General features: G+C 45.1%; 1 protein-coding gene across 2 annotated transcripts in view; it reads right to left on the bottom strand.

Moving 5' to 3' along the window:
- RAI2 (retinoic acid induced 2) overlaps positions 1-5250 on the bottom strand; it is a 60775-nt gene extending 55525 nt beyond the window's left edge. Inside the window, exons 1-2 of one of the 2 annotated variants that reach the window (XM_083173957.1) lie at positions 4651-5250; positions 3364-3573 (exon numbers count right to left, since the gene is read on the bottom strand). The gene's annotated coding sequence lies outside the window, so the exon portion shown is untranslated. The remainder of the gene's footprint in view (positions 1-3363; positions 3574-4650) is intronic. The other variant, XM_083173955.1, reaches the window with a different exon arrangement.
- Between the last annotated feature and the right edge of the window lie 2357 nt (positions 5251-7607).

Below are 7607 nucleotides of genomic sequence, written 5' to 3'. Positions count from 1 at the left end.
CCTGTCGCCCTGTGTGTATATGCAGTATTTCTAATGCTAAATAAATCAAATCTTTTCGCTCTCACAGGTTTTTAAGGTGCCCATACACCGAGCATTTTCCCTGTGCGATGCCTGCTCACATCGCACAGCACAAAAAGTATGTACAGGCTGTACTTTATGTACTAGATCACAGCGCATCTAGTACACAAAACATGCTGCTGTAGCACATTGCATGCTTTATGTACTAGGGGCCTTATTCTGGTCCATTCCCTCTCCTGCGCATTCACACAGGGGAGCGATGTTTTGCAACTGCGCATGCACATAAACTTTTATGTGCATGTGTAGCCAACTGGTGCGAGCGGGTGCGGGGAATTGCTTATTCGCTGACCTGTTTGCACCTAGCAGTGCGTGTGGGGGCGAGGGCCTGTGCCCATGGTAATGCCCACCATGAGCGTCCCCATGAAAAGGCTGGGCGTTCCCATGTAAATGCGCTGGTCAGCTGCCCACTCTCTTCCCGTACAGGGAGCCTGCAGATCTAAGACTCCATAGAGGTGTCTTAGATCTGTGAGCGCTTGTAAAATCATTACATGGTTGGCAATCATCGAATGACTTCCTCCCCGCATGCAAGGCTGCGAATAGATGTTTAGTGTTCATTCTAGCACCCGTTATCTTTGAAAACCCATGCAGTTCCTCTTCCCTGCCTGGGGTGTCGCTGTCTGCTGTAGTGCTTCTAGTACAGTGTGGTCTGTATATCAGCATTGATATGCAATTCAGACCTGTGCTAGAAACACCACAGCAGACAGCGACACCCCAGGCAGGGAACAGGAACTGCATGAGTTTTCAAAGATAGCGGGTGCTAGAATGAACACTAGATGTTTATGCTAAACATCCATTTGCATGTGCGTGGATATATTATATTTGCGTGCAAGTGGAGGCAGGCGTTCGTGCGGTGGCGCATAGATGACATACAAAGAATTTTGCAGCTTTGTGTGTCAACCAGAATCACCCCCTAGATGCGATGTGATCTATTTCAAAAAGTGCTGAGAAAATCGCTCCGTGTATGGGCACCTTTACTTATTGGTTCATCAACAATAACTTTATTTACAGTATGATTTAAATGTAATGCTTCAACAAAGAAAACATGATTTTGATCTTATAATATAAAATATGTTTGAATTCAGTGGGGCAGATGTATTAAGCCTTAACAAGAGATAAATGCAAGTGTGATAAGGAGAGATAAATGTCCAGCCAATCAGCTCCTTACTGACTTTTTTCAAACACAGCCTGTAACATGCAGTTAGCAGGTGATTGGCTGGATGTTTATCTCTCCTTATCACCCTTGGATTTATCTCTTGTTAAGGCTTAATACATCTGCCCCAATATTACTTAATGGACCTGGCATAAAATAGAAAGTAAATACAGCCATGATCAGTGTGCGGGGAGCAATTGATACATAGGGCCTTATTCTAGTTCACTCTTTGCGACAAAATCCTTCTTAGATGGACAAAACCATGTGCACTGCAGGGGGGAAGATGTAAAATGTGCAGAGAGAATTAGATTTGGGTGAGTTATTTTGTTTCTGAGAGAGAGAGCGCAGTTGGGCACAACAGCTAGTAACATATATGCATTGAGCTTCAAAAGTGCCAGATGCATTAAGCTTCAAAAGTGATAAAATGGAGAGTGATAAACAGCCAGCCAATCAGCTCCTACCTGCCATGTCACAGACTGTGTTTGAAAAATGTCAGACAGGAGCTGATTGGCTAGCTGCTTATCACTCTGCATCTGACCACTTTTGAAGCTAAGAGAATCTGGCCCATGGTCTGGATTAGTGTGATTTCATCTCTTAAAGATTGTTTTAGGGGGCTACAGAAGAGTCCTTCTCTACTAGCACAGAGTTAAATCATGTGATACCTCCACATGCCAATCACAATTAAGTTTTTTCATTCTAATTCTTGCAGAGAATTAGGGTTTAGCCAAGCATACATGCTCCTTCCTATAACTGTCCTTTGTACTAAAACATGACTACACTCCTATATTCACTGGGAGAATTATGGGAAAAACAGAAGTTAGTCATATGAAAACATACGCTTGTATAATGGCTAGTGAGCATTTGTATACAGCCTTTATAAAGGTTATATATTTTTTTTGGCTTTAAAAATAAAACTAACAGCGATATAATTGTATTTGACCATCATCTCTAAAGTTCAAACTATAAGTAAACAAAGAAAAAAAAAAATATCAAAACTACTAGAATCAATTATTATTGTGAATCTACACAAAATATAAATTTGACCTTTTCTGTACAAAAACATTTTTAACACTTTAAAACTGTATAAATCATAGTCAACCCATTACTAATGGTAAATCAAAATCTGTCTAATATACTGTATGGTAAGTGAACTTGAAGACCTATCAAGATCTAAGGCAGTGGTAGCCAACCCTAGCCCTCGAGAGCTACCAACAGTTTACATTTTCCAGACAACCTAGCTGCTGCACAGCTGCACTCATTAATCACTGACACATTTTAAAAGATCCGCAGGTGGAGCTAATTAGCTCACTTGTGATTCTGTGAGGAGACCTGCAAAACATGCACTGTTGGTAGCTCTCGAGGATTAGGGTTGGCTACCCCAGATCTAAAGGAACGTAATAGCATTAGTAACAGAATAGGGATGGTATTCAAAAATTGGCAACAAACAGTTAAAGGTACAACATGACTGCTTATGTGATGGTCCCTGTCAATCAGGGCACAAGCTACAAATGCTACTCTTTTAATGCCATGTTCACACTGCGAATGTGAACAACACAGCTTTTATCCGGCATTTTAATGCCAGGGACTGCGGCGCCAGACCCTGTTCTCACTGCTAAGGCAAATTCCAGGGTGAAGCAGTTCTACCTGGTAATTTGCTTTTTAACATGGGTTTTTTTGCAGTGTGAACTGGTCAACCCGTGATTGCATACCCAGATCACAAAAACGGATAAAAAGAAGGGTTGGAGACCTGGGAATTTTGACTCGGGTTGACCCGTTCACACTGAAAAAAAACCTGTGTTAAAAGGCAAATTCTCTGGAATTTGCCTTGCAGTGAGATCGGGGTATAATACATTTTTTAACATAAAAGTACAGTATATAAAAAAACAAAATGAATGTGCTTTAATGCACATTTTTAAAGATTTGGAGAAAATTACAGGAATGAGATAAATGTGCCAGTACAAAAAAATGTATATTGTTTGCTTGTTTGTAAACCTTTATTTCACTGTGTATGTACAGTACATACGTGCAAAGCCATACAACGGTTAACAGTATGAACTACAGTATCTTTTATCATAATCCCCAATGTTAGGCATCAAACAATGCATTGTAGTTCCCCAAATATACTGTATCCTTACCAGGCTGAACGAATTACTGGCTCGTCCCTTGCAGCCTGCCCCCAGTCCCCACCAAACAAGCTTCATGAATCCTTAATTACTAAGCTAGAAAGAAGCAGACAACTTCGCTGCAATATAATCACGATCCAAGAACTGTTATTTTATCTGCCGAATTCGGTAAGGGTCTGCTAAATGTCCTTCTTTCTGAGAATCCTCCATATTGTTTTCCATCTAACATTAAAACACAAAGGAAAATAACAAGCTCCATAGCTGGAATGTTTGGTCTGTGCCCAAATCAGCCTTGCTTATGCCAAATAAAAGTTATAACTACCTGTTACTAATTAACATACTATTTGAGTTACACAAAATGGATTAAAAGGTCTTGCCTGAGTTACACAAAATGGATTAAAAGGTCTTGCCAATAGGTCATGATAACCTACACAATACAATACAGTATTGTATCAGAGGCACATGGTTAATGATTACGCTACTGTTTATATGAGTTGTCATGTCCAAATGCAAGGAATTATTGGCTGCAATTTACATATACAATAAAAGGTTCAAATGAAACTATAAAAAAAATGTTAAAAATAAATAAACAACATGGCAGGGAATTAAATCATCTTCATCAATTACTCCCGTCCCCCTTGTCTTATTATGGATCCACCAAATATATCTGGCTGTCAAAACACACCCCTGGGATTTGTGCCTGTGAAACACAAGGCAGCAGCTGTTTGGCAACATAACTGAGGTCTAACAGCAATTGCAGGAATATTCTTATTTTACCAGATTCTAAAGACTTCTCCAGCAATGTACAACATTGCATCTCATGAACAAATAAATACAATGAGATGGCTTCACCAAATATGCTATATTATTCTACGGCTTATAGGTACTGTGTATATGAGAGACTATACAGTATCTGTGTGTAGGGCATATCAGGGTCGCGGTGCATCTCCCACTAGTGCTGTCACGTTAGCAGCCCACTGCCAGGCACAGAGTGGGGGGGATCACGGGCGCTGTAAGCCTCCATGCAGGCAGCATATTATCCATACTCCTGACCTGGTCCCATCCTCTCCCCATCTCCCCATACAGCCAGCTGCCTGCATTATGCTGCCAGTGACAGCCCTGGAAGGAGGCAGATAGCAGACAGACAGCTCTCCTCTATCCTTCCATAACCCCCGCACACTATCATGTATGGGTAGAATTAGCTGTCTCAGCAATAACACCCCCTCCCATCATTATTATATCCCCTGCCTGCTGTATGCAATGTGATAATGCAAGCTAGTGGGCAGTGCCCCCTCTTACCTGGCATGCACTGTCACTGGAGTCCTGGCCTGGCTCTCCCCTGTGCAGCAATGCTGCTATTGTCCGCCCGCAGTGGCTGTGGATGCCCGCACACAGAAGGGGGGATTAGTGCAGTCTCCTAAGGCGCTAGCGCTGCATCATGTTCATCATGCTGGGAGCCCGGCTGCGGCGTGTAATATGTATGTGCGTGTGCGAGGCAGCAGGCTCCGGTCCGCTCACTGCTCCGCCCTCTCCTGCTGCTCAGTCAGTGCTGCTGCTGCGTGTCTCTGGCACCGCCCGGACCAGGCTGCTGGGTGGATGATGGCTCCCGGGAGCTGGCAGGCTCTGGTGTAGGGACTATTCTTAAATAAAACATTTAATTCGAATCTAGATAATGTCCGTCACATGGCATCCTATGCTCCCCATTACAGTGGTATACATGGCTTTCTCACCATTCCTCTCTGACCTTCCCACAGCATCTCTGTATCTCTCGTCACAGTGCATTGTGTGGGCCTGAATCCGAGGGGTAATTCATCTTGAACATAATGTTAAATTTCCCTGAAATGCCCCTGGTGGAGTCACACTCACTGCCCCGTGTTTCCCTGCTGTATGCTAGCTACATCCTTTGCAGAGCAGCCATTCCATCACAGTACTGCCCATTATTATAATCCTCATTTGATCTCCCAAGTCCCACCACATGACATGTCCTGTCCTTCCATCAGGTGCCTCTGTGCTTCTCTTGTCATGCCCTCATCTTATGCCCCCTTATTTATACTGTACACTAAAAATATCAAGATGTACAGAACATTACCTACAAATAGGTTCAGTATCAGAGATCTACAATAGTACTGTATGTAAAGGTGCATACACATGGTACTATTTAAAGTTTTCATGAAATTCAGCTTGCCACCCACAGGGTGTATAAAAAATTGGGTACTTGTGTATTATCACGGCACGATTTCCATCTTATGGGATCTTATTTAAAATTGTATACCATTGTATATAGGTGCCCACACACGCACCGATCCCGGCGTGCGTTGTGGGCTTAACTAGCCTTGTGCATACGATGTGCATGCGATGCGATGCTATGCTAGAAAAAGCTAGTACAAAAAGTATGTGCAGCACATACTTTTTGTACTGTACGATGAGGTGCCGCGGGAGTGCGCACCCCGCACATCGTACAGCATCGCACCGCTGGGATCGGTGCGTGTGTGGGCACCTTATGGCATACAATGGCATACGATGAGATGAGATTTTAAATCAGGGTTGCCGATTTTAAGATTCTCCTCTCCGGGAGAAGCCCGGAGAGGAGAGTTTCAGCAGCCGGTCAGGGGGCGGGGCTTACGAGTGACATCACTAAGCCCCGCCCCCATGTTGTTAAAGCCGCAAATTCAGTGATCTCCGTGGAGGGGGCGGGGCTAAAATGACGCGATTGTGCCGTTTTAGCTCCGCCCCCTCCTCTGAGACCCGAGGATTGCGGCATTTTAATGCCGCAATCCGGGGGTCAGCGGGGGTCCCCCCTGAATCCGGGAGGGTTGCCCACCCTTCCGGGGGCCGGGAGGGGGTACCCGATTTTCGGGAGACTCCCGGAAATTCCGGGAGGGTCGGCAACCCTGTTTTAAATTGTATAAGCACACTAATGGGTGCTTTCGAGGTCAATTGACCCCCCTATAAGATTTTTAATTGTATAAGCACCCTAATGGGTGCTTACAGTGTTAATGCACCCCCACGCCACCCCCACTATCAACGCCAACCCGAAGCGTGGCAAGCGGCGGCGGTACGCTTCCTCCGACCTTTTCATACCCCCACTATCCATGTCGGCGTGGAGTTGATTTTATATAGTGTGGCGAGCGCAGCGAGCCACCGAGCCCGAAGCGTGGCGAGCGCAGCGAGCCCCGTGAGGGGACGCGTAATACTTTACATGTGAGGTGTTAATACATCCCGCCCATTGAATGATATGTATTTCCATTTTTTAGCTTGATGTATATTGTTTTTTGGTTGTTCATCATTGTAATTTTTCACCTGGTGAAGGCACACCCACTATAGCCACTCCCCCCTCTGACAGTGTTGCTGAGCGCCCTGTCAGTACTGCTGGTGATGACATCATAGACCTGCAGCTGGGCGGGAGCAAGCTGATCCTTTGCACACATGGTTCATTCACAAGGTATACAGTATATGCTTGTATATGTTTGCTTGTATTTCTTCTTGTATTGATAAAGGGCATAACAGCCCGAAATGTTGACATTAATACACTCGTCCAGCGTTTATTGAACTCTATCAGTCTTTTGGGTGTATTCAATGCTCCGGCGAGCACGGCACAGCGTTCTCCATTTTCCGTTTGCTGTGCATTCTCCATTTTTGCTACCCCTCGCCATGCCTCTACCCTATTCAATGTGTCAGCTGCTCGCCGCCCCTGATGGCGAGTATTGACCAATGCGGCATACAAGGAGTTAATGGCTCCATTTGTAGGCAGTGTTCCAATATTGCAGAGATATGCAGAAAAACTCAAATTAGCCTTAAAAAAAAAAGATTACACAGACAGGGCCATCTTAACATAAGTGAGGGCCCCTGGGCAAAATAATTCACTGGGGCCCCTACATTAGTTTTCCCAGGAGCCCCCACTCTCCCCCCCCCCCCCCTCACCACTGTGCAGCAGCAGGGATCAGGGCTGGGGCTAGGAGTCTGTAGTGCTATTTGCCAGCGGGGCGGGAAGCGCTGCTGAATTTGAAAAGACTGGCCGGATGCTGATTGGCTGAATTCAGCCAATCAGGGCCTGTCTTTTCAAATTCAGTAGCGCTTCCCGCCCCGCAAATAGCAGTACAGGCTCCTAGATGCAGCTGTCCGGAAGACCACTGCTGCACATAGGTGGGGGGTGAGCCTCACACCACCACCCCCCCCCCCACCACCACCACCCACCACCTATGTGCAGCAGGTAGAGCATCACTCACGCAGTAGATGAAAGAAGGAGACATCGATGT

Source organism: Crinia signifera, chromosome 2 (genome assembly GCF_055691185.1).
Source record: "Crinia signifera chromosome 2, ASM5569118v1, whole genome shotgun sequence".
Lineage (NCBI taxonomy): Eukaryota > Metazoa > Chordata > Amphibia > Anura > Myobatrachidae > Crinia > Crinia signifera.
The sequence above is the reverse complement of the archived record's forward strand: the minus strand, read 5'-3'. Positions and strand labels throughout refer to the sequence as shown.